Below are 27,597 nucleotides of genomic sequence, written 5' to 3' on the forward strand. Positions count from 1 at the left end.
TATCGATCAAAAGTTCAGTATGGAGTAGGGATGTCCCGATACCACTTTTTCACTTCCGATACGATACCGATGCCGCAGCTTTGGTTATTTGCCGATACCGATATCAATCCGATATTTTTATTTTATTCTTGAACTAATACTACTAATAATAAAATATATGGAAGCACTTTGCTCAATTAGCCACATAAGAACATCTCACTCAAATGGAGAACAAATACTTCTCCAGTATATAGTCCACAACAACAGTTGATAATGAAAGACTGCCACCCTTTATTCAAAAGACCTTGAGATATGTTTGGTAACCTGAATGAATTTAAAATGTATTTGCTATATTTCAGATCAATATATTTGTTTCCTTAAAGGTATAGCGGAGGATGTTTTACTTCCTGGTGGGTTACCTATACTATTGGTCCTCCTAATTGTCAATCATTCTGGTGAATCAATCAAACTTTTCAAAAAGTGGAGAGGGCGGGTCTTATCTCAAATTTGGAAAGATCCTCCGCTATACCTTTAAAATTTCAATTAACTTTAACTTTATCCTCATCTGAATTATAAATAATTTATTTCTGTATAAAATAATACTACTTTTAAAAACACATTTGATTTTCTTTTTTAATCAATGTAGAATGTGTAAATTAAAAATAAACAGATTAGGGCTCTGTTTTAGGACAAGAAATGAAAACCAATGCAATATGATGAATGTCCAAAAGATGAGATCATTTTTGCTTTTAAACAGCGTGTGTGTGTGTGTGCGTGTGTGCGCGTGTGTGCGTGTGTGTGTGTGTGTGTGTGTGTTTGTGTGTGTGTGATTTTGGTTGGGTGGCACTGGCAGTTACAGTTTGACAAGAGTTTACAGTTTGACAAAAGCACAATGTTGTGTTGTTTTACACAAATATAAGTAGGCTAAACACTTTTTTTTAATGATGTCCTGTATGAGTATGTTTTTATGTTTCCACTGTTCGATCGCGCCCGTGCCTCTCTCACTCTCTGACACACACACACACTTTCCAGAATTGCAATCTTGACATCGCAGCCTGTTCATTTTGCTGCGTTCACACCAAACGCGAATAGAGCGTCAAATTCGCGTCTATCGCGTCTAGTTCGATGCTTGAACAGAATCCATTCGCGCGTCCAAAGCGAATAGGACGCGCCGCGCGCGTATAATGATAAAGTGAGCATTTGAAGCGATATAGACGCGCGTTCAGAGCTAAAGCGGGACTACAGATTAGGTGTCCCTGATATGTCTATGTGCGTATCTAACAGTAACGTTAGTTCCGTATTACATTAATTAATGTGCACGCGAGTTTTATTTATTTTTATACCGTGTATTCTCTGTGTAAATCCATGCACCGAACGTACGTTCAGTACGAATACATGTACCGTTCCACCCCTAATAGGTATCGGATATTTTTTTTTCTCCCCTCCGATATCCGATCTAGCGTTTTGGGCCAGTATCGGCACGATACCGATGCCGTGGATCGGATCGGGACATCCCTAGTATGGAGTACCACAAGGCTCAGTACTAGGACCGTTGCTGTTAACTCTGTACATGCTACCCTTAGAAGATATCATTAGGAAGCATGGCATTACTTTTCACTGTTATGCTGATGATACTCAGTTCTATATGTCTTCACGCCCTGACGAAACTTACCAATCACAAAATGAACAGAATGCATAGCTGATATAAAAAACTGGAATACTAGTAATTTCCTATTACTTAATTCTGAAAAAACATAGATTCTAATTATTGGACAAAAAACTTCCTCACATACTAACCTAGAATACTGTCTAACACTTGATGGCTGCTCTGTTAAGTCTTCGTCGTCAGTTAGGAACCTGGGTGTGCTCTTTGATACCAATCTTTCATTTGAAAGTCACGTGTCTAGTATCTGTAAAACCGCATTTTTCCATGATCTTAAAATTATATCTAAATTACGTCATATGCTCTCAATGACAAATGCGGAACAATTAGTTAAAGGGATAGTTCACTTTGAAATTAATTTTTGGTATGTTTTAGCTTACCTCAAGGGCATCCAAGATGTAGGTGTCTTTTTTTCCGCAGTAGTTTCAATTTTGATATTTTTAGGTCAAACCGTTCTTGTCTGTCAGTCATATAATGCAGGTCGATGGTCACTGTCTCAAAGAGCAAGCACAGAGTCCAAATTAAAACAATTCCCCGTCGTCCAAATTAAACAATTCCCAAACAAAGACATTCGTTCCAATAAACTGCCGTAGACAAGGCAACATCTAGTGTGTATATATCTATGCACACGTCTGCGCACACGTCAGATCAGATCACTTCGACGTGGCTGCGTATAAGAGGTAAAAACGATATAAATACTGTTCGTTTTCTCACACAAACCGCTCGTTTCGTGTCTTAGGCCATCAATGTGTACTTACGATGGGGAATTGTTTAATTTGGACGACGGGGAATTGTTTTAATTTGGACTCTCTGCATGCTCTTTGAGACAGTGACCATCGACCTGCATTATATGACTGACAGACAAGAACGGTTTGACCTAAAAATATCAAAATTGAAACTACTGCGGAAAAAAAGACACCTACATCTTGGATGCCCTTGAGGTAAGCTAAAACATACCAAAAATTAATTTCAAAGTGAACTATCCCTTTAATGCGTTCATGACATCAAGGCTAGATTATTGTAATGCTATTATGGATGGTTGCCCTGCATGCTTAATAAACAAACTACAGCTGGTCCAAAACGCAGCAGCTCGAGTTCTTACCAGAACCAGGAATTATGACCATATTAGTCCGGTTCTGTCAACACTGCATTGGCTCCGTATTAAAACATCGTATACATTTTAAAATATTGCTGATTACTTACAAAGCACTAAATGGTTTAGCTCCCCAGTACTTGAGCGAGCTCTTAACGCATTATAGTCCTTCACGTCTATTGCGATCTCAAAATTCCGGCCAGTTGATAATACCTAGAATATCAAAATCAACTGTTGGCGATAGATCCTTTTCCCCTTTAGCACCAAAACTTTGGAACAGTCTTCCTAACATTGTCTGGGAAGCAGATCTCTCTGTCAGTTCAAATTTGTTCAGTTCTAGATTAAAAACACATCTCTTTGACCTAGCATACTACATAACACATTATAGACTTCTATAATTCAATGTTAGGCTGCATAGATTAGGTCAGCCGGAACCGGGAACACTTCCCATAAATCCTGATGTACTTGTTACATCATAAGAAGGATGGCGTCTACGCTAATATTAGTCTCTCTGTTTATTCCAGAGGGTTAGGTTTACCGCAGTCCATCGGATCCAGGCCGTATCCGGATCTGATGAAGGATCTGCGCCTGGACATGACGACAACGCAGTCCTGAAGTGTTAACAGTCACTCCCCTGTGAAGGCCTCCTTCCCCTCCCTGGTTTTATTACAACCAAGTGTAATAAAAAGAGTGCGCTTCTGGGTTGTGCGTCACAACGTAGGCTCACTATTGGCTGACGCTGGTCATGTGTGTGATGCTTGTGATGCTGGCCCAGAAGCGCTGCGCTGTTACACTACGTTAACTCACTCAGAGCCCCACACAGAAGAAAATGAATGGTTGAATAAAGTAGTTTTTTTTTGTTTTTTTTTTGTTTTTTTCGCACAGAAAGTACTCTCGTCACTTGATAAACTTATGTAGTCACTTGGGACTATTTTTAACACTGTATTTACTAACTTTCTGGGCCAGCAAGTTTCAATTACAAAGAAGCCTATGGAGGAGTGAGACAGCTCTCAGATTTAATCAAAAATATCTCAATTTGTGTTCTGAAGATGAACGAAAATCTTACGGGGTTGGAACAAAATGAGGGTGAGTAATTACTGACAGAATTTTCATTTTTGGGTGAAATAACCCTTTAAACTCTGCAGGACAGTGGCCCTCCAGGACAGAGTTTGGACACCCCTCTCATAGCCCAACTGGTTGTTTGTTTGTGGAACTCCTTTGAAGGTGTGAGTTGAGAGTCCTATTTAAACTTTCTGTCCTTTTCGTTACAGCAGAATAAAGGGGCTCCCATTGTGACATGGGCAGCCAGCCATCATGTATGCCTGCTGTTCACTACAGTCCTATTGTTTGGTGTGCACCAAGGTTCGGGTGGCAGCGTTCACACTGATTTAAATGACCCACGCTAACAGAGCAATTGCATAAGATGTTGTACCTGCTAAGTGTGAGCACACCCAAGGTCAGAATAAAATCAGATGTAGCTATATTATTAGTCAGGTTAATGCGTATGATGTCAATTACATGATCAGTCAATTCAGAGATGATCAATACAAAACATAAAATTCTCAAAGATAAATGCAGAGCAAGAAATGCATACCTGACATTAAAAAATATAAACAGCAAATTCTAAATTATCAACAATTTAATATAATACTAAGATGATAATAGCCGTAATACTATTATCCACTATAGACATCCTTTTAGGTTGAATATTTTTGCATCATTGAATGGATGAATGTCTTTTTTGTTTTAAAGTCAGGTGTTTCTATTTGAACTAGCATGTTTTTTTGTAAGCAGTTTCATCAAACTTTAACTTACATTATCTGAGTTTTCAAGATTTTGCAGTAAAAACGTATGAGCTATTCGAGTTCATTACTCTTTGACTGCTATATTTCTAATATTAAAGTTGCATTACATTAGGAAAAGGAGAAGGGAAAGCCCTGATTAAGATAAGGTATGGAGATTTTGGCAGGAAAAGTGGGATGAAGATTTGAAAGGTAGGAGATATTATAAAATTCAAAAATCAGTTTAAATAAAGATCAGAAGAGAGGAAATAATAATAACAAGACTCAGATTAGACCACACAGGATTAAATAGTTTGTTGGCTGTTCTATGGGAAAGAAATAGAAATAAGTGTGCTAACTGTGCATATATAGAAAATGTAGATCATGTCATCATGTAGGCCTACTGTTCCATATGAATCTGACAGAAGAAACTTACATGACAAAGTAAGAGAAACAGGACGGGCGTGGGGTATTGGGAACAGAAGGGTAGGAAGAAGGGGTAAGAGAGATCAGGAGGGAACTTTTCACCTTTTTAAAATGCTCTAGATTGAATAGTAGAATGAGCTAAGTGACATGGTGATACACACTCTTGTACAGTAGGTGGCGGTATGCACCTTTAAAAGTTGTTTGCGATCCGCCAGAAAACGAAGAGAAGAAGAAGACGTTTTGTTCCAGACCACACGCACTTGCGAACTTCCCTAAGCTTTTTTTAAATTTTTTTATTTTTTATTTTTTATTGAAGTGTCAAATTTACAACAATAACTGGCTTAGTCATAATTTACAAAAATATCATTGCAAACAGGGAACGGAGCACGTAAAATGAAAAAAATATATATATAAACAAAAATAATAAATGACAAATAATAAAATAAGACAGTAGTTAAGGGGCTTCAGTTAATTTTAAAGCATCAATAAAATTAAGCAATTTACTTGCTGTTTTCTTCTTCATAAACAACAGGGACTTATAGTAGGCTACAATGCAAATTCTCTCTTGAAGACAGAAAAAAGAGGCTGTGTCTTTATCCATTTACATTTGTGGATGAAAAATGTACCAGAAATAATTAAAGTGTTTAAAAGCAGATCATAGTTTTTGTCCTTCATTATAATTCCAAATGTAATGTTATCTCTGGTGAAACTAGAGAGAGACTGGAGATAAGGCTCCAACCAATCATACATGTCACACCAGAATGTGTTACTGTAAGGGCAGAAGAAAAACAAATGATCCGTGGTCTCTATTTCTTCATCACAGAATATACAGTTTGTTAGATCAAATTTAAATCTACGTGAGAGGAGGTCACTTGAAGGATAAATGTCATTCATGACTTTGAAGTGAAGCTCTTTAGCTTTTGGTGATATAGGTATTTTAAAAAAGTCTGTGCGCAGTTTTTTCAGAGAAGAATGATTGAAGATAAGATAAGATGCATTTCGGCTATATTGCATTGGGTATAAGGTCAAAGTAAAGAGATCACGGAACACTTTGTTTTGCAGAGTCCTACTACAGAACTGGTGACCAGCAATCATCAGTGAAGGCAGAAGAGGAGGGTTGAGCAAATGAGGTAGTGCATTTTTTGCCATCAAAAGGAAGGCAGAAGGGATGCTTTGGATAACCATATCATAATGTTTACGATTGCACTGAAAATTAAATTTTGTACCAAAATCTTCAAAAGATAAAATATTGCCATAACTGTCCAGTAAATGTGTGAGAGACCAAATGTTGTTTTCCATCCATTCATTAAAATACAGGGACTTATTTCTAAAGAGAATAAATCTGCAATTCCAGATGGGAACATCATGGGGAGTGAAATTGTGTTTGTACAATAGTTTCCAATATAACAAAACTTGTGAATGAAATGCAGACAGTTTTACAGGAAGTTTTGGAACATCAAAATCACAGCGCAAAAACAAATCAATGCCTCCCATTTTTTTAAACAATTCCCTGGAGACACAATACCAAAAGCTACTACTATTTGCGAGAAAGCATCTTAGCCATTTCATCTTTAAGGTTCCGTTTATACAATCAAAGTCTATGGCTTGTAGCCCACCATCTTCATAGTCTTTCACTATAGTTGCTCTTTTGAGATAATGGGGTTTTCTTTTCCAGATGTAATCAAAGTTTAATGTATTGATGGATTTAACAGCTTTTTTGGGGATAGATAGAGAAAAGGCTGGGTAAATACACCTGGAAAGGCTTTCCATTTTGGTTATAAAGATGCGACCAAACAGAGAAAGATCTCTATTCAACCATCTGTCTAATCTTGATTTACATTCATCCATTTTTTTCCATACATTTAATGTTTCACTCATCTTAGTATCTTTGGTTATATGAATACCCAAGTATTTGACTGCAGTTTTAATAGGGATACCATAAGCTGCCTCAAGGTGGCAGTCATGTATAGATAACAACTCACACTTTTTCAGGTTCAGTTGTAACCCAGAGGCTTTTGAAAATAAGTCTATAGTTTCAGTAGCCTTTGGGACCTGTTCAAGATTTTTAAGGAATAGAGTGGTGTCGTCGGCCAGCTGACTTATAACTATTTGGTTATACATTTAACTGTTCGATATCTGAATTTTTAATGAGGATTGACAACATTTCAGCTGCAATTATGAATAGCGAGGGTGAAATGGGACAGCCTTGTTTAATACCTCTGTTGACCGTGAAGCGAGGTGTAGTGCCACCTGAGAGAGACACTGAGCTGTTGGTGTCATTGTAAAAACATTTTATAGTGTTTATAAATTTTTCCCCAAAACCACATAATTTTAGAGCCTTAAAAATAAAAGGGTGTTCTACCGAGTCAAACGCCTTGTAAAAATCCAAAAAAAGAATAAAGCCATCATCATTAATATGCTCATTATACTCAAGTAGATCAAGGACAAGGCGGACATTATTGTGTATTGATCTACCTCTCATAAATCCTGATTGAGTGTCACTAATTATTTGAGGAAGACCTTCTTTGAGACGATTTGAAAAAATGTGAGTTAGCAATTTGTAATCATTGTTTAAAAGTGTTATCGGCCTCCAATTGTCTAAGACTTTGGGATCTTTGTTTGGTTTCGGAATAAGAACGATTACACCTTGTCTTAAAGGTCCCATGACATGCTACTTTTTGTAGGCTTTAATATAGGCCTTAGTGGTCCCTAGTACTGTATCTGAAATCTCTTTCCAAAAATTCAGCCTCGGTGCAGAATTATAGCCACTACAAGCCAGTCCCAGAATGAGCTTCCTTCAGACAGGCCGTTTCGGTGTCTGTAGCTTTAAATACTAATGAGGAGGAGAAAGGCGGCGCGAGGTGGAGGGTGGGTGTGGCCTTGACCATCTTGCGCAACGGGACCGTGGCGTGCATGTTTACGTTGGATATAGCAATGGCAAGAAGACACGCAGTCTTTCAAGCATTTCAGTTTGACCCAGAATCTGATCCAGATGGAGAAGCAACGGATGAAGAAGTTGCAACTCAGCGGCTCCAGCAGGACGTTTCCGAATGGTCAGTTTAAAATATTATGTCTGGATACGGTACTTTATTCGGATGGTTTAGTTATTATCATGTAGCTAACGCGAACCTACTGTTGCCTTTTCATGAGAGATCTGTAACGTCTGTATTTATCTTATTACAATATCATCAAGCTCTGCGATCTTGAAATGCGGATATCGCGCGCGCCATATAACCAACAGGAAAACGGTTATCCAAATAACAAAGACGTGTACAACACTCACGTTACAGTGTGTGTATTCACACACATAAACTGCATAGCTGCATAGCTAATGTTACAGCCACATTCTACGTGTAAAATCTAGGTAACGTTAACCATAAACAGTAAAGCAACACACTTATATATCATTAGTTGACTTACTTGTCCGAGGTGTGTAGCTGAGCCAAAGAGAGTGATCCAGACTTTAGTTTCAGACGTTCAGCAAGCCCAGCTCTGTATTGACCCTTCGGTGTTCATTTGTACATCCAATTATTGAGCAATTGTTATGCTTCGCTCGCTCAAAAGCCATGATATCTCTCGTCTCGTGGACAAACTAAAATCGCGCGCGCGCGTTCCTACTTCCTAGCGCATTTTCTCATGGGCGGAAAATCTCTGGGCGGGCAAAGCAGAGACAGGGGAGGTAACATTTCCTCCTTATGACGTCATAAGGAGGAGATTCAAGATCAGCGCGTATGAACCTCCATTTTCTCAAAGGCAGAGAAAGATAGCAAAAGCTCGATTTACACCGATTGAAATTTTTAGAAACTTGGGGACCATATACAGGCTAGGGGAACTCATATTAATGTTAAAAAACCTCAGAAAGTGAAAATTTCATGTCATGGGACCTTTAACGTCTCTGGAAGTGATTGGTTGTTTAACGCTTCTTTAAGTGTTTCGAATAAAAGTGCTTTGAGATGCTCCCAGAAATGTTTATAAAAGTTGGCTGTCAGACCGTCTGGGCCAGGGGAGCGGTCAGAAGTCAGACATTGCAACGCCTTTTCTAGCTCACTATACGTGATCTCTGCCTCACAGGTATTTTGGAAGTCCTCATTTATTTGGGGAATAAATTCTCTAATTTTATTAGAGGTCTCTGATGCATCAGCCGAGAATCTAGAAGAGTATAAATTACTGTAAAAGGTATAAACTTCATTGGTTATAGTTTTAGGGTTAGAGCATTCATTTTCATTAAAGATCAGTGTTCCTATGTTATTCCTTTCTTGGCGAGTTTTCTCTAATCTACAGAAATAAGATGAGTTTCTTTCTCCTTCCTCGATCCATTTTGCTCTGGATCTGATGAAGGCTCCGTTTGCTTTTCTTGTATAAATATTATCTAATTTGGTATGTAGTGTAAGTAGCTTTCTTTTATCAGTATCTGTAAGCGTGGGTTTATTACAGCAGAGACTTATCTCTCTTGTTAAATTAGTCTCCTCTAAAAGGGTAGATTGTTGCAATTGTTTACTAAAAGAGATTGAAAAGTTTCTTATTCTGAATTTTAAAAATTCCCATTTGGATCTATAAGACAAAAGGTTTGGGTCTTGAATAATTTCATCAATTATGTCTTTAACCCCTTGGCTATACTTTTCAGACTGTAACAGGCTGGCATTGAGTTTCCAATAACCCTTGTTTCGTTTGGGATTATTACTGGGTTTCAAGGTGAGATTAATAAAGCAGTGGTCAGATAGCGGAGCAGAAGATATAGAGCAGTCAGATATTAAAGGTATAGCGGAGGATCTTTCCAAATTTTAGATAAGACCCGCCCTCTCCACTTTTTTAAAAGTTTGATTGATTCACCAGAATGATTGACAATTAGGAGGACCAATAGTTTAGACTACCCACCAGGAAGTAAAACATCCTCCGCTATACCTTTAAGTCTTTTACACTGTCAGAGATTAACCAAAAGTCAATCCTTGATTTGATTGAACCATCCGGTTTAAACCAAGAGAAGTTTTTTAAATTGGGGTGTATAAAGCGCCATGGGTCAGATAGATTATGAATGCTACAGAAACTGACTAAATGAGGGTTATAGTGATGGTTATGAAACTTGGTGGGTGAGCGGTCTAACCATTCATTAAATACCATATTGAAGTCTCCTCCTAAGATAATATTAGTTGTTGGATAACGTAATTTCACATTTTTAACAAGACCATCAATTTCAGAGAGAAGATTTTTGTTTTGGTTTACATTGTTATAGCCATAGATATTTCCCAGGATAATAAAAGAGTCTTTAACCGAAAGAACGCATAGTATCCAGTGACCATCTGTGCTCTTTTTGGATGTCACAATTTTCCCAGGGAAGTTGTTCAGAAGGACAGCAGTACCAGCAGAACGATTAGTTCCATGACAGAATAGGATTTTATCACCCCACTGATTGGACCAAAATTTTTCATCCGTATCAGTTGAGTGAGTCTCTTGCAGCAGGACACAGTGTGGTTTCTTGCTTTTACAGAAGAGGAAAATTGCTTTTCGCTTGATGCTGTCTCTAAGGCCCCTTGCATTAAATGAAATAAAACCTAAATTAGAATCAACAGAGAACATTAAACAGGAACATACCACTTAAGAAAAAAACAACCCGAGGTAAATCAGCAGGAGAAAACTGCTTTGGAATGTGAACATAAGGCAGCGTCCCCTTAAAAACAGTCAACTTGGATGTCCTTCATAGAAATGTAAACAAATTTCTTCACGTTAGACAGTGAGATGATAGTGAACTGCAGTGTGGTTAAGGAACCACAATTCTTTTCCCATTTATGTATCCATTTGGGCCCCTGAAGTAAGCCTGCTGACCTGCTTCTCTGGCCTGCTTAATCTGAGGCCACACTGCTGCTCTCGCCTCCCGGTCGGCTGGTAGGATGTGCTCGGCGAAACTTACATTCAGCTCCTTACACACTGCAGATCTCTTGGTCAGACGCCAGAGCTCATCTCGGTGGTGCCTCATAGTGAACTGCATTATCACTTGCCGATGTTTAGCTTCCTCTCTTTTCCCCAGGCGGTGCACGGAGTTGATGACACTGTCCATCTTTTCAGCCCAATGCGGAGCGATTTTAAGTACGATCTAACACCCTCTCTCTCGTGTTTTCGTTTTCTTGCTCTTTCATCCCGCGCAATTTCAAATTCCAGCGCCGTTTGTAACGCTCCAGTTCAAGGACTCTTTCTTGTAAAGCGACGTTCTCTGTACCAAACCTTTTCATCTCCTTTTCCAAAGTTTGAGTTTTGGATTGGCAGTCTTTTATTTCTTTGGCATTAAACTCAACACTTTTGGCCACTTGTGCAATCATGGCACTGTTGCTTTTCATTTGCACATTGAGTTCTTGTAACATGACAGAGAGGTTGTTAACAGCTTCGAGTATTGCAGCATTGGATACCTCTGCTTCGTTTTTAGCTTTCTTAAACGAGACAGGTATTTTAGTAGGGGTGTCAGGAAGAGGACGGCTCAGGCTCACCTTCGTGGGGGAGGTTTCCATGTTGTTACCATCGCCACCAGCACAGTAATCATGAGGGAGAAGTGCTGTTGCTGCATTAGCTTTCTTCATCTTGTTAGATAGCGGCATTTCAGAGTGTGAAACTCGTGCTGAGTAAGTCAAATTGGTCACGTATCAATGTAGTTTCGTTTGTGTAGGTATTTATTCTTAAAAGAAGGACTAGTCTAATAGTTTGGGGACAAATAAACGGAGCTCTGGATTATTGAGTGCTCAGTTCGCCATCTTCGCCGGAAGTCCCGAACTTCCCTAAGCACTTCCCCGCGGAGGAATCCCTGCCGTCATTTTGTTCCCTTGATTTTGACCGAGGGAGCGAGTCTACTTCAAATGTACACTTCAGGCACCTATATGTCCCACAATGCAGTACGATTGTGACGTTACCACAGATCTCGTCTAATCACCACCACAACAGACAACTCTATGATATATTAATTATATATTTGTTTTAATTTAAAACAACCCAAACACGCATATAAACATTTGGATGCTGCATTAAACAAATTCTTAAAGGGAAAAAATTGTAAATATTAAATCAACTCCATAGCTGATTCCAAGTGATCTTAGACGCCCATTGCAGTTTCCGCCAGTAGTGGGCACTCATGCAACGTAAGCAATGACGTACATCCGAGTGAACGAGACGGAGGGAAGTTAGCAAGTGAAGGGCATGAACATTTTGTGATTTTTTTTTTTTTTTTTTTTTTTGGTTCACGCGGACTTTAATCAAATATGTTTATTTATTTATTATTATTATTTATTTATTTTTATTAACATTTTGCCAGTAACATTTGACATTTGAAAACATAGTATTATATTCCAACGAAAGTTAGCCTTTAGCAATGAATAAGAACAAACAATCTGTTACGAGGGATTTAGAATAACAGAATAAACATAAATAAATAAATAAAAATCCAGATAAAACAACAAATAAAATAACAATAAAATACAATAACAATTATATCAAATATTAAATAATAATAATACATAGACAAATAAAAAAAGTAAATACTTCTTTACTCAAGTAGGGGGTAGGAAAGCTCATCTAAAGATTATATCTCAATTTACAGGTGATTCAAAACCTTATTTAAAATCTGGTATGTTTTAACTGCTTTTTTGTTTTGATTTAATTTACAGAGGGATTCAGCATAACTTTTTAATTCAGAGCAAAATGCAATAAAATTTGGGTTTGAAGCTGTAACTTTACACTTATGATTATGACCTTTTCCAAGCAAGCACAGGATTTTAATAGCATTATTTAAAGGAACAGAACCAGTGTTACATGACAAAAACAGGACCATTTCTTCAGTGATGTCAATAAGGTTATTAAAGGATGTAAAGATTAACACTGAAATCTCATTCCAAAATGGTACTGTAAAGGGACATTTAAAAAACAAATGAATCACTGATTCATTTTCAGATCCACAAAAAGAGCATTCTGGGTGAATATCCATAAATTTAGATAAAAATAACTTGCAGGGGTAAAAATTATGAAGGATTTTAAGGTGAATTTATTTTACTTTGTTTGGTATCACGAACTTATTGTGAATAGACCATATGTTAGATAAAGATAAAGAAGGATATATCCGTTTCCATGAAGAGTGAAAACACTGCTTTAGGAGAAATACACCTACTATATATAGAGAGTAATGTTCTTCTGATATGAATATTATTGCATTTTTTATCTAACAAGTCAATACCATCTATCATTAATTGAGGAATGTCTTCCTTTAAAGGAGACAATTTTGGACTGGAACGCAGCATTGATCCATACTCCGTTCCAAATGGTGGCGGTAATGCACCGAAAGCTGGTTTGCCAGCCAACCGCTATGAAACATTGGAATAAGAAGACTGCACGTTCTCTTTCGTCTCGGAGTGGCGAGGTGTCCGGGAGCAGAGACTTGTAAGTGAGAAATAACGCTTGGTTTTTATGGAAAATGTTGGCCTAAATGACCATTCACTGCATAATGTACTTCTCTCACAATATTTCGCACACATTAATCGAACTCTGTTCGATGGGTTAAATATTGAAATATGTTGAAAAGTCTAATCTTTTCCCGTGGTCTTAAATTTTGGAACACGAACCGAAATATGACCTAATGTGTTAACTAAACTTTAAGTCTATTCGCTTTTATATGATAGCCTAATGCTAAATATGATATGATTCAGCATGATTTATGTGCACTCCTGACACAAAAATAATAAATTACTGTCGCATGTGCTAACGCGCGGGATTCACTTAATTTTTTTTTTAAGTTACTTTTAGTTATAAAATAAAAGTTACTTTTAGTATAAATATACATGCAGGGCTCTGCACTGCATTGTTTAGCACTTGTACATGCATTTACACTGAACAAACAAACTGCATAGGCTAAATGCTATGAGATAATGTTATACATAAATTGGAATATAGAAATGATAAAAATAGAATGATACTTTAGAATGATCACTGCAGGAGTCATCAAGCAACACTTTTGTTTTGAATAGACAACCTCTAGTAGCGAAAAATGACAGTGTGCCTTTAAGCATGTTTCTGTTTTTGTACAAAGTTTATTATACTTGAGGTTTGAAATAGAATTGAACTTCTAACCAGGTGTGATGCTGTAGTGACTCATTTCTTTCCCTTGGATTCCCTTGGATCAAATAGTTATTTCTTCTCCTCATTTAGGATTACATCACTGTTAGAGAAGTATACCAAGTACCTTCCCCATTCTGGCTGTCACTACTCGCACGTTTCTATAAGGCCTGGTGCCCCATAAGCCCCTTTCACACAGCGCTTTGAACCCGGCAAATTGCCAGAGCGCCTTCTGTGTGAACGCAAACTCGACCCGGGATTTATGCCGGGATCGATGCCGGGTCGGGACCTAGTAACATTGCCGTGTTCAGTCCCGGAACGCGCGCTGTGTGAACAAAAGCCGTAATAATGCCGTGTCGTAGTGATGACGCTGAAGCGCGGGATCGTTCGCCAGCTGTGAAACGGTACGTAAAGCGCAATTTAATGATCGAATCAGAGAAAACAATGCACAAGCGTGGTTTCTCGAGAGAGAGATCGCAGCTCATAAGCAAACTTAAGACGCTGCTGAGATTACAAGTCACATCGATGTCACGTGTCTTTACGGCATTTTTACGGGTTGTGTGTGAACGCACTCTCTGATTCCGGAAAATCACTGGCAGTGTGAATGAACCAAAATCAAACGAACCCGGGTCACTTTATCCGTGTATTTTCCGGAATCTCTGTGTGAAAGGGGCTATACGCTGATTTCACGCAGCCGTTATTCTGAAATCGAAAGCGAGGCTCCGGTGGGAAGAAAACGGGAAGAAAACCGGAAGTGTCGCCTTTAATCACAGGAGAGTCGTGAATGCGATGGCGTATTGTTGTGTTTAATGATGGTGTGTCAATTCTAAAAATATACATACATTTCTTTCATACTTTAGACTATATACAGTGAAATTCATTTATAAATAAAATATATATTTTTATATATAATTCAGAATGTAAAAAAAGAAGCAGGAATGAACTATATACATCCTAATAGTAACATCCAATAGTATAAATCGCGGCAGCAGCTTTAGGTTGGTAATCCAAGGCATTGTTGTTTATCTTTACTTCCGGGGTTCTTCCCACCGGAGCCTCACTTTCGATTTCAAAATGGCGGCTGCGTGAAATCAGCATATAGTGGCAAATGACAAACTCTAATGCGCGACCCTGATAACGGTAGCTGTTGACCGTACACATCAAGAATGCATTCCAGATCATCTAACACTACAGGAGAGGTGGGTATGTTGACAGACTGAAGGCAGTTGTTCATTTTTAAGATATAAATTAAACTAACTCTTTGAAAAGTTGTCTAAAGGGCGAGACTAGAGTCACATCTGATATTGTTCATTGTCCTGGTGTGCTATAGTACTCGCAGAATAACTCTCTGCTTATTCATTGGCTGCTGCTTTCCATTGCCCAGCCAATCACCAGCTCAGAAACATGCTAATGTTGTGGCATTTGTCTGTTTTTGTACAAAGTTTCTTAGACTTGAGATTTGAAATAGAATTTAACTTTAACCAGTTGTGAAGCTGCAAGTTTTTAACAGCAGTCATTTGCAGTTTTGGTTAATTACACCGAAAAATACAGGCTTTGAAACAATTTTCACGTAGAAATTTTGCAAAAAATGGCAAATCATTTTTTACTGTGTAGGATAAAAATGCTTGGATTATCTTTATTTATTTTTTGGTGGTGACCATTTTGTCATGTCACACCTGGTTAGGACACTTAAGTTTCTCCGTGTTTTCCTGAGCCTTGCTTTGTTGTCTGTAGCGACTCTCATTTCTTCATTTGATCAAATAGTTATTTCTTTTCCTCATTTAGGATTACATCACTGTTCGAGAAGTATACCAAGTACCTTCCCCATTCTGGCTGTCACTACTCTCATGTTTCTATAAGGCCTGGTGCCCTATAGTGGGGCAGATGACAGACTCTGATGCGAGACTCTAATGACGGTAGCTGTTGAGCGTACGCATCAAGAATGCATTCCAACTCCTTTTAGGAGAGGTGGGTATGTTGACAGACAGGCAGTTGTTCATTTTTTCAGAGACAAATTAAACGTACTTTTTGAAAAGTTATGTCTAAAGAGCGAGACTAGAGTCACATCCTGATGTTTCTTATTGTCCTGGTGTGCTATAGTACTCGCAGAGTAACTCTCTGCTTATTCATTGGCTGCTGCTTTCAATTGCCCAGCCAATCACCAGCTCAGAGACAAATTCTCAAACTTTTTTTGATCCTTGTTGCAGTTGTTCACTGGTTGATCAATTGTAATGTGTTGTTGCCCCTTTCAAACTACAGATGTTGGTGAAAGCGATCATTAATTGCATCCCCCGTGCCGCTCAGGAGGCAGGCTGTAGATGCGTCTTCCCTTCAGAGTCAACCAGGTATAAACAACTATTACATAGAAGAAATGGAATACCTGTTCACTTTTGAAAAGAATACAGTAATGCAGGGAATTCTTAGTGTTCAATTATGTCACCAGTATCAGGTGGTTCGTTGCTGAATGAAAGAATAATGCAGTCATTAAAGCAAACCGTAATAAAATGTGTAGGGATGCTCCGATCAGGATTTTTGCAGCCGATACCGATTTGTCATGGTGATCAGCCGATACCGATGCTTAATATACTTAATATAAGACAAAGATAAATACAAACAAAATTGAGAAAATTGAGCAGTCTGATGCAGCCCACAATGTTTTTTTTTAAAACATTGTCCAGTAGTAAACTTTGGAGGACAAAATAAACATTTAATCACGTAAAATGGAGAAGTTTGATGTAACTTAAGCATTGTCCAATACAAGTCTAAAAAAAAAAAAAAAAAAAGAAGAAATAAAAACAATGTAGAGATGCACCGATTGATCGGCTGGTGACCGGAATTGGCTGATTTTCACGTGATCGGCCATGACTGGTGACCGGCCGGTCAGTCTGACATATGCCGATTTTATGCTGGTCAAATGCACTCAAGCGCCGCATGATTAACCTTTTGAGCGGTACAGTGACATATATGGGATTTTTATTTCTGTTCCCCCTGAGAGTACAGTGCCACATTTAGATTGTTCAGTGACGTTGCATAACTGCCAGATTGAAACTGAGCTTTCGCGCGTTGGCTGGCGCTGAGCCAGAGTCGGACGCATTCAGCGCTGTCATATCACAACTAAGCAGTGTTTTCAACCTCATAATGTTTATTTTAGGTTTCAGATATTTAAATATACATAAGCACGAGTAAAACAATACATTTGGAGTTTGTAAAATACACACTGATGTCTGTGGAAGCAGCAATAACAGTCTATTCAAATATAATTTACCGACATGTGCTATTCATATCAGACAAACATAGTGGAAGTAACTATAAAGTTTACTCTATTCTTCTCAGTTCACCGGCCACTTTCTTGCATTTATTTCGGGAGAAACTGATGAATTCACGTGCTGTAAATCCGACTGACAGGACAACATTGCGGCGCCCATCTCATGTTATCTATAACATAGATAACATAACATGATCTATCAAGATTATTTATAAAGGTTTTTAAACGACCAAACATACTCACTTACACGTATTTGAGAATTGGAATATCAGATATAAAAGCAACACATCTGTCACACAGTATTATTGTGGCTGCGGTGTATCGCGTGACGCGCCGCCATGGAAACATTAAAGGGAACGTTCGCCTTGAAAAAAACTCACTCTGGGGGTGGGGGTGTCAGTTAGAATATTTTAAACTTACCCGTGAAAGGGTTAAAGAAAAGATAGAAAATAAATATTTGTGTGTGCTGTAAAGTGGTTAGAATTTTTTTTAATCGGAATCGGCTAAAATCGGTATCGGCAGGTCAAACTCAATGAAAAATCGGAAATCGGAATCGGCCTAGAAAATTGTAATCGGTGCATCTCTAAAAAAATGTAGACTCCTAAAAGAATGAATTGGAGTAGTTTGATGTAACTCATTAGTAGGGATGGGCATTTCAAGAAAAAATAATATTCGAAAATCGCTGGGTATTATTCGACTATTATTTGAAAATCGCACTCCTCCCCCATGCACGCACACATGTGAGAAAAGCTAAGCAGTGTGATGTTTAAATATAACTTATAAAACTTAAATACACTCACCTAAAGGATTATTATGAACACCATACTAATACTGTGTTTGACCCCCTTTCGCCTTCAGAACTGCCTTAATTCTACGTGGCATTGATTCAACAAGGTGCTGAAAGCATTCTTTAGAAATGTTGTCCCATATTGATAGGATAGCATCTTGCAGTTGATGGAGATTTGTGGGATGCACATCCAGGGCACGAAGCTCCCGTTCCACCACATCCCAAAGATGCTCTATTGGGTTGAGATCTGGTGACTGTGGGGGCCATTTTAGTACAGTGAACTCATTGTCATGTTCAAGAAACCAATTTGAAATGATTCGAGCTTTGTGAAACGGTGCATTATCCTGCTGGAAGTAGCCATCAGAGGATGGGTACATGGTGGTCATAAAGGGATGGACATGGTCAGAAACAATGCTCAGGTAGGCCGTGGCATTTAAACGATGCCCAATTGGCACTAAGGGGCCTAAAGTGTGCCAAGAAAACATCCCCCACACCATTAGACCACCACCACCAGCCTGCACAGTGGTAACAAGGCATGATGGATCCATGTTCTCATTCTGTTTACTCCAAATTCTGACTCTACCGTCTGAATGTCTCAACAGAAATCGAGACTCATCAGACCAGGCAACATTTTTCCAGTCTTCAACTGTCCAATTTTGGTGAGCTCGTGCAAATTGTAGCCTCTTTTTCCTATTTGTAGTGGAGATGAGTGGTACCCGGTGGGGTCTTCTGCTGTTGTAACCCATCCGCCTCAAGGTTGTGCGTGTTGTGGCTTCACAAATGCTTTGCTGCATACCTCGGTTGGAACGAGTGGTTATTTCAGTCAAAGTTGCTCTTCTATCAGCTTGAATCAGTCGGCCCATTCTCCTCTGACCTCTAGCATCAACAAGGCATTTTCGCCCACAGGACTGCCGCATACTGGATGTTTTTCCCTTTTCACACCATTCTTTGTAAACCCTAGAAATGGTTGTGCGTGAAAATCCCAGTAACTGAGCAGATTGTGAAATACTCAGACCGGCCCGTCTGGCACCAACAACCATGCCACGCTCGAAATTGCTTAAATCACCTTTCTTTCCCATTCTGACATTCAGTTTGGAGTTCAGGAGATTGTCTTGACCAGGACCACACCCCTTAATGCATTGAAGTAACTGCCATGTGATTGGTTGATTAGATAATTGCATTAATGAGAAATTGAACAGGTGTTCCTAATAATCCTTTAGGTGAGTGTATATGTTTCATATTTGTTTTATATAATATAATGTTCTTTTTTTTATTTCATCTGTTGATTATATGAAAAAGGAACCACATGAGATAGGTACGATAGGATCATAAGATGCTCCAATATATCAGGAGACATTTGGAGTGGGTCAGACATGATTTTGACCACTGAAGTTTTGTTTTGTAGAAAGCCATTCTTTAAAGTGAATTTCGTTTAGTAAAAATTGTATCTTAATTTCAATCAATGTTTCATCAATCAATTGCCTGGATTTAATAAATAAGAAGCAAATATAGAAGACAAGATAATCAGGACACGGAGGCGCCAGCGCGTGAACTGGAACGCGTCTCATAAATGAACCAAAACTCTGTATAAGCTACTTGCCTCACAGAGGCAAGAACGTATAGAAAGCTTGAAATGTCAAAAAAAAACAAAAAAACAACACTATTCAAATCGATAAGAAATGGCCTACTCTCTGCTTATGTAGGCTAATCCGTTTGAAGTGTGCATTTCTCTCTATAGGCCCGTTCACTAGGCTACATGTGAAGATGGCGAGTCAGCATCACCAACTGTATCTTTGCAGCCAGAAAACACTAGTTTATTAAAGGTGCTCTAAGTGATGTCACGTTTTTTAGGCCAAAACATTTTGTCACATACAGCAAACATCTCCTCACCATCTGGTAGCTGCCTGTCCCCTGAACACACTGTAAAAAAACGCTGTCTCTGTAGACAGCCCAGGCTCCACAAACGGCAAGAAAAACAAACTGGGCTAACCCGCACCACGAAACATAACAAACTGTTCCAGTCAATAACCGACAAGAAGGATTTGGGGTGTAGTTTGGGGGTTTAGTGCACGGATGAGGAGGAGGGAGGGTCTTGCTAGCCTCCGTTTTGTTTGACAATACTTTAAAGCCACACTAAGTAGAAATTGTGTTTTTGTCAAACAGCGACCCCTAGAGTCGCTGTGGAATACTTGCACTGTCGTAAATTATATTATAACATTTTTACATGATTGCAGCTAAATCACAAGTAAATAGTCTATAGTCTAGGCCTACTGTATAATTTAATTTGTGTTGTTTTTATTGGAGTGTAAACATTACAAAATGCCAGATAACATCAATTAAGTTAAATGTACGTCGCATTAATTCATAACATTGGCCGTTATGATGTCATTACACATGATTATTGCAATTTATCATAATAGTTTGCAAATTGTGCTCGTTTACACTATTTACAACCTCTACGTTAGGCTTATTTATGATAATTATGTGAGATATTGAAAGCTGTTCTCATGATAATTGCAGGAATCAATCAACATAGCGTCGTCTGATATCCGTCAGGACTACGTGATAAATACACCTCACAACACCTGAGAGTTCAGCTGGCAAACTAATTCGTGAGGCATAGCTATCTGATTTATCAAAACGATTCCATTTACACCTGGTCACATAAATGTATTTTTGCGAAACGGATTTAAATTCGATCTTCAATTCTCGCGCTATATGCAGATTTAATGGAGTGCACGTCACCGAGATATGAGCTGCATTTTATAGATCATCAGCTACAATTTCAAAATCAAAGACCGCAATAAGAGAGAGCAGTAACAGCCCTGGTAAGATCATTTTGTTTCTTTACTTTTAATGATGAAGATTGTGTGATAAGCGTCTGCGACTTACTTTCACTTTGATTTGCTATAGTTTGCACGTTGGCTTGATGCAGTTGCTCATCTGCGGTGATGCGTGTTCCAGCGCGTCGTCATATCTGTAACATAATAGCCTATACAACGCTCTCACACTTTTTTTTTTTTTTTTTTTTTTTAAAAAGCATTTTTGGGAGGAGTACAATTTACATATGTGGTTTCAACAACCATATGCATTTACACTTGTCCAGTTTCGTCTGGAATGCGTCTCATATCTCCTCCTGAAGTGGTTTGAGGGATCGGATTCAAATGCGTTTCGGAGGGCATTTAAACCTGGACTTTTCACGATCGGATAGCTATCCGATCTGAGAAAATGCATGAAGTGGCCAGGCGTAAACAGCCCCCATGACAAAAACATACACGAAAGCCGAAAACAAACGCTGGTTGGCCTCTCACGTCCAAATTTGACGAAGTGGTGGGGGAAGTGACGTATGCCGTAAAGCAGTCGAATTTTGTAGTTCTTTTTGTGCTCTTGTTACTACCCGAACACCGAAGTTACATAGTGCCAGTAAAAGCGATACAGACCCTGTCAGGCTATGGCAGACGTGTCATTCAACCTATTGTAAGTCGATGTACCATCACAAGGATCTTGGAAATATATTATGAAGGTTGAAAAGTTACATAGTGTCGCTTTAAACGTCAATAAGAAGTGACGTCACCCAACATTACTTAGAGCACCTTTAATAAACTGTGTTTCTCACAGTAAACTGCCATGCAGGCTAGAATTGCGAAACATTATTGGATAATTCTTATAATTTACATTTCTCTGGGCCAATCGGAATCTTAGCACTTGCGTCATAATCTTGAGGCACACACACCATGACACACACAGCGTCAACAACAGCTGAGCTCGCCATTTGCCTGGCTACCGTGCGAGTCTACTGGAAACTCACGCATGAATTTTCCTGCATTGAACTTGTTTTAGCGCCCGCCAAAGTGAATTTTTGTCCCGCCAAAGTCTTAATTGATCGGTGAGTAATGTAGATGAACAATTGGTACGTGCTGCTCTCGTTTGTGACAGGGCGCATGTTTTAACTAAAAGAACGACCAGAGAGGGAGAGAGCCGGTCGCGCGCGCGCACTCTCTGTGTAAACGACTTCACCGTCTCCAAACTAGGCGCTGTGTTGCTCTCTCTCCCTCGCACATATTAATCAAAATAAATCGACACGGTGGTAAAAGGTCGGAAGACCAAAGTTTCGTGTGGAGCATTCAGAGATTTTTTTTTCCCTGAATTATACTGCTGGGTGTGAATTGTGCTAAATAAGTTTCCTTATCTTCTCTGAAAAGCGTTCCGGACATTCAGCTGACATAAAACAACACTTTAATTAAACGAAATAAAACTATACAGTGATGAAATGTTTTCTATGTTGACAACTTGACACAAATCTTGGATGTCCATGTCCTAACTGCTGGGATAATCACACAACGCGCACGACACGTCCAATTCGCGAACTAATAATGACTCCTTTCAACCGATTGAATCGTTAAAACAACTGATCTTTCCAACAGTGAACTCAGGAGACTTCTGAATCGGTGTATAACTAAGCAGTAACACTTTACAATAAAGTTCTATTTATTACATACATTATATAAAAAGTACAGTTTACTAACTCAAGCTTTAAACTTTAAAATAAATAAAACCACTTTTTTTTAAAAGCATTTTAAACATTTTTCCACACAGTGCTATCAAGAATCGATAAGAGAATCGTTAAAGAATTGGATCGATAATCAGAATCGTCAGTGGCATTATTAATGATAAAATCGTATCAAATCCCATCCCTATGTGAAGACAGTAAAATTATAATCAAACATTAAAGAACATACATGTTTTTTAATATTTTTTTTTAAGAGTAAAAAGATGCTAACATGAGCATGACTTATAGTCAAGTCAAGTTTATTTGTATAGCGCTTTTCACAATACAGACTGTATCAAAGCAGCTTCATAGTATTAAATTAAAATAATACAACAAAGTTTGTTTCAAGAGGAATTTATTGATTGATAAAATTCAATTAAATATCCCCAAAATATCCCCAACTGAGCAAGCCAAAGGCAACAGTGGCAAGGAAACGAAAAACTCCATCAAGTGACCTAATGGTGTCCTAAAACTCCATCAGGTGACCTAATGGAGAAAAAAAACCTTGGGAGAACCCAGGCTCAGTCGGGGGCCAGTTCTCCTCTGGCATTTATGAGCTAGAGGACGGATTGCTAGAGGTCTTATTGTGTCACTGTCAGTCTTGTTACATCAGTGCAAAACTAGGGTATGCAGATTAATTATTATTATTATTATTATTATTATACATTCATCAGCATGCATTGATTAATCCCATGGCATGTATAAAAAAAAAAAGTTAGTCTGTCGTTTTCTATGTCTTTGCACACCAGAAACGTGTCTGACCTCTGCTGCTAGCTAACATATGATAAGCTTCATTGGTGATATTCGACATATGGGGAGAGAGTTGTGGAAGGCCTATACTTCATGTTAAACATAAATATATAGCAGCAAAGACAACGTCGGCAGTACTGGCGGCAAAATAGGCTACAGAATATTTCGTTCTGTATTGACAGGTGCAAAATTTGAAAATCGATATATTTTTTAAAATTACATTTATATCTGCATTTGTCAAAACCTAGAGACTTTCAAACATCAAAGTGTAATTTATTAATATGCATTTGTGTCACAATGACATATAAACATCTTTTCCTATTCTATTTTGCCTGGAAACGCTTCCAACACGCTTGCATGTCGCATGAAAAATAGGCGTCGGTTCTATTTCTAGCAGTGTGCAAGCTCTAACCTGTTGACATGGGAGCCAAAATAAAAACGGACACGCCACGCAGCCAGTGTCGCCGGCCTAACTCTCAGCTTATTCATTGGCTGCTGCTTTCCATTGCCCAGAAACATGCTAATGTTGTGGCATTTGTCTGTTTTCGTACAGTTTCTTAGACATGAGATTTGAAATAGAATTTAACTTTCACCAGGTGTGATGCTGCAAGTTTTTAGCAGCATTCATTTGCAGTTTGGGTTAATTACACCGAAAAATACTGGCTTTGAAACAATTTTCACGTAGAATTTTTTTTACGGTGTAGGGTAAAAATGCTTGGATTATCTTTCTTTTTTTTTTTTTTTCTTTTTTTTTTTTTTTGTGGTGGTGGTGGTCACACCTGGTTAGGACACTTAAGTTTCTCTATATTTTCCTGAACCTTGCTTTTGTTGTCTGTAGCGACTCTCATTTCTTCCCGTGGATCAAATAGTTATTTCTTCTCCTTATTTAGGATTACGTCACTGTTAAAGAAGTATACCAAGTACCTTCCCCATTCTGGCTGTCACTACTCGCACGTTTCTATAAGGCCTGGTGCCCCATAGTGGGGCAGATGACAGACTCTGATGCGCGACCCTAATAACGGTAGCTGTTGACCGTACACATCAAGAATGCATTCCAGATCATCTAACTCTACAGGAGAGGTGGGTATGTTGACAGACTGAAGGCAGTTGTTCATTTTTTTTTTCAGATATAAATTAAACTTACTTTCTGAAAAGTTATGTCTAAAGAGCGAGACTAGAGTCACATCCTGATGTTGCTCATTGTCCTGGTGTGCTATAGTACTCGCAGAGTAACTCTCTGCTTATTCATTGGCTGCTGCTTTCAATTGCCCAGCCAATCACCAGCTCAGATACAATTAAAAAAAAAAAAATGTTTTATCCTTGTTACTGTTGCATTTCTTCACTGGTTGATCAAGTGTCATGTGTTATTGCCTCTCTCAAACTACAGATGTTGGTGAAAGCGATCATTAATTGCATCCCCCGTGCCGCTCAGGAGGCAGGCTGTAGATGCGTCTTCCCTTCAGAGTCAACCAGGTATAAACAACTATTACATAGAAATGGAATACCTGTTCACTTTTTAAAAGAATACAGCAGTACAGGGAATTCTTAGTGTTTAATTATGTCACCAGTATCAGGTAGTACGATGCTGAATAAGATTAATGCAGTCATTAAAGCGAAACCGTAATAAATGTTATCATAGGTGGAGAGAGAATGTAAAATTTCAATACTTATATTTATGTTTTAATTTCTTCATTTACAGATGTTAAAGAGAACATGTCCATGACTTGAAACGCGCTCACTCAAGTTCGGATATGAACTCTAATCTGTGTTGCGAATGTTGTTAAAGTCCCCCTGTAGTTAATAATTTTATCCCTTAAAACTCATCTTTGATCACCAAAAGGATATATTAAAACGTTTTTTACTTGAAGAAAAAGTCTTCCAGGGTTTCGGCGGGGTCTTAAAAAGTCTTAAAGTCTAAAATTCTGAACTTTAAATTTAAGGCCTTAAGTCTTAAAAACGGCCAGATTTTCATCCTAGGTCTTAAATTTAATTTAGTCAGATCTAAAAAAAAAAGTGTTTACCCTCGTTCATTTCCAGAAACGCTGGCCGCAGAAAGTTATTACAAATTAGCAAAAAAGTATCGAGTTGTAGCCTACTAAGCGGAGCTCTAGAGCAGGGGTCTCCCAACACGTTGCTCGCGTGCTACCAATAGCTCGTGGCTTGATATGAGCTAGCTCGCCAGAGGCCGTTCACATATCGCGTCTTTTGCGCGCTCAAGTTTGTTCAAATGTAGGCGCGCGGCAAGCGCGCTCATAATTGAAGTGACGCGCTAATTTTTTTACCAGGCACAACGAGATGAAAAAATCTAAACTTTTCAGAATGCCGCAAACGCACCGCAGGTCATGTGACAGGAACCAACCCAATCACCCCTTTCCGTAACAACATTGAAAGCTCAGTCAACATGAAGGATGGGGGTGCCGGTGCACCCAAACACTACTGACATTTACACATTAGCTTATATTTATTAGTAATTTATCTTTTTTGACTCATTCTTTTTATAGAAAATTATTTAAAGGCTGAAATATGAGGTTTATCTTTGTATAAAACCTTTTTTGTCAACTTTATTTGAACTTGTACATGTCAGTAGATAACATGTTGCAAGACACTCTTTTAAAATCTGGCCATCATTTTTAATGGTATTTTAATGTTTATGTAAACAAAGTGCATATTGATGCTAATCAATTTATTTGCTGTTTTTCGACATAAAACTTGAATTGATTTCATTCTGTAGTATTAGTACTTTTTGAACAGGATTCTGTGATAACCGTGATAATTTGTCACTTTAATCATCTCATCATTTCCTCTCTAGTTATGATCAATTATGATAAACTAAAATCAACAATAATTGTGTTTTTACAGTATAATATGCAAAAGTACAATTTTCTATTAAAAAAAAATCTACCTCTCACACACACATCAGATAATCCTAGATAGATAGATAGATAGATAGATAGATACTCTAATGATCCCGAGGTAACTATCTATCTAACTTGGATAATGCGTCATGTAGGTCTTAAATTTCAATCTTTATGGTCTTAAAACGTCTTAAAGGTCTTAAATTTGACTTACTGAAACCTGCAGAAACCCTGGTCTTCATGCCTTAACAGCTTGAATTGAAATATACATCTTTAGTATATGTGGTTCTTTGAATATGCCAATTAGCCCCGTTGAGGATCACACATCGAGTGGATCACATGCCCTCAAGCTACAGACTAGTTACAATGCGTGTTAAGAAAATGAATTGCTTGTCTTCAGCTGATTCTAATTAGTATGTTCGTGATCATACTACTTTTTGATACAAAGCGAGACTAGAGTCACATCCTGATATTGTTCATTGTCCTGGTGTGCTATAGTACTCGCAGAGTAACTCTCTGCTTATTCATTGGCTGCTGCTTTCCATTGCCCAGCCAATCACCAGCTCAGAAACATCAGCTTGTTTTTGTAATTGAGCTTGTGGCACCTCATGATGTATAACACCTGTTTTATATTGTCTTAGGGATCATCACATGCCATCAAGAAAGATGACCTGAAAAAAACGTTCTGATGCCCACCTGTTTTTCAAATCTGTTGTTTTCACAAAAACAAACTTATGATTGTTAGTGTGCCATTATAGAATTTTAGATATCAGAAGTCATCACCTTTATTTATATAGTGCTTTTTACAATACAGCTTGTTTCAAAGCAGCTTTACAGTGATACGTTTGTTTCTGCTGTACAGCAGATCTAGAAGAAAATAGCGTCATAGTCCAGTTTAAATTCAGTGATGGTTAATTTGTTATAACAATTTTTTTTTTCTTTTTTTCTGTAGCTCAGCTCAGTTCTCATATAATGGTGGCAATGCAGGCAGATTAATAATATGGTTAAATATTAAATGTCCTCAACTAAGCAAGCCAAAGGCAACAGTGGCAAGGAACCAAAACTCCATCAGGTGGTGTAAAAAAAAAAAAAAAAAAAAACTTGGGAGAAACCAGGCTCAGTCGGGGGGGGGGGGCAGTTCTCCTCTAGCCAACGAACAGTGTATGATTATGATTGAGGCAGCATTACAGATCAGAAGTCAGATTGGATCAGAACATTCAGAAATAAGTAATGGTATAACTGAAAAGATAAAATGGCTATATTTTTAAAACCATAGTGTTTGACAGATGTTTATATATATTTTTGTTTCCATTTAACATTTACACATTTTCCAGGTAAAACAAAAAAACATGATTAAAAATAAATCTT

At 38.2% G+C, this 27,597-nt stretch overlaps 2 long non-coding RNA genes across 7 annotated transcripts in view; one reads left to right on the forward strand and one right to left on the reverse strand.

Moving 5' to 3' along the window:
• LOC309511608 overlaps positions 1-18,667 on the reverse strand; it is a 112,622-nt gene extending 93,955 nt beyond the window's left edge. The window contains exon 1 of the long non-coding RNA XR_014210719.1: positions 18,110-18,667. This is a non-coding gene — a long non-coding RNA (uncharacterized lncRNA). The remainder of the gene's footprint in view (positions 1-18,109) is intronic.
• On the forward strand, positions 12,248-27,157 carry LOC309511561. 6 transcript variants are annotated; one of them, XR_014210669.1, is made up of 7 exons: positions 12,250-13,351; positions 14,117-15,991; positions 16,283-16,368; positions 18,678-18,734; positions 24,265-24,454; positions 24,762-24,847; positions 26,871-27,157. It is a non-coding gene; the product is annotated as an uncharacterized lncRNA (long non-coding RNA). The 6 variants fall into 6 exon arrangements; XR_014210672.1 differs by lacking the exon at positions 18,678-18,734 and having other exon boundaries at positions 12,257-13,351; positions 14,117-15,226; positions 15,809-15,991; XR_014210673.1 differs by lacking the exon at positions 18,678-18,734 and having other exon boundaries at positions 12,258-13,351; positions 14,117-15,222; positions 15,809-15,991.
• The last annotated feature ends 440 nt before the right edge of the window (positions 27,158-27,597 follow it).

The sequence above is a fragment of the Leuciscus leuciscus genome (genome assembly GCF_965113295.1).
Source record: "Leuciscus leuciscus genome assembly, chromosome: 12".
In the NCBI taxonomy this organism is placed as follows: domain Eukaryota; kingdom Metazoa; phylum Chordata; class Actinopteri; order Cypriniformes; family Leuciscidae; genus Leuciscus; species Leuciscus leuciscus.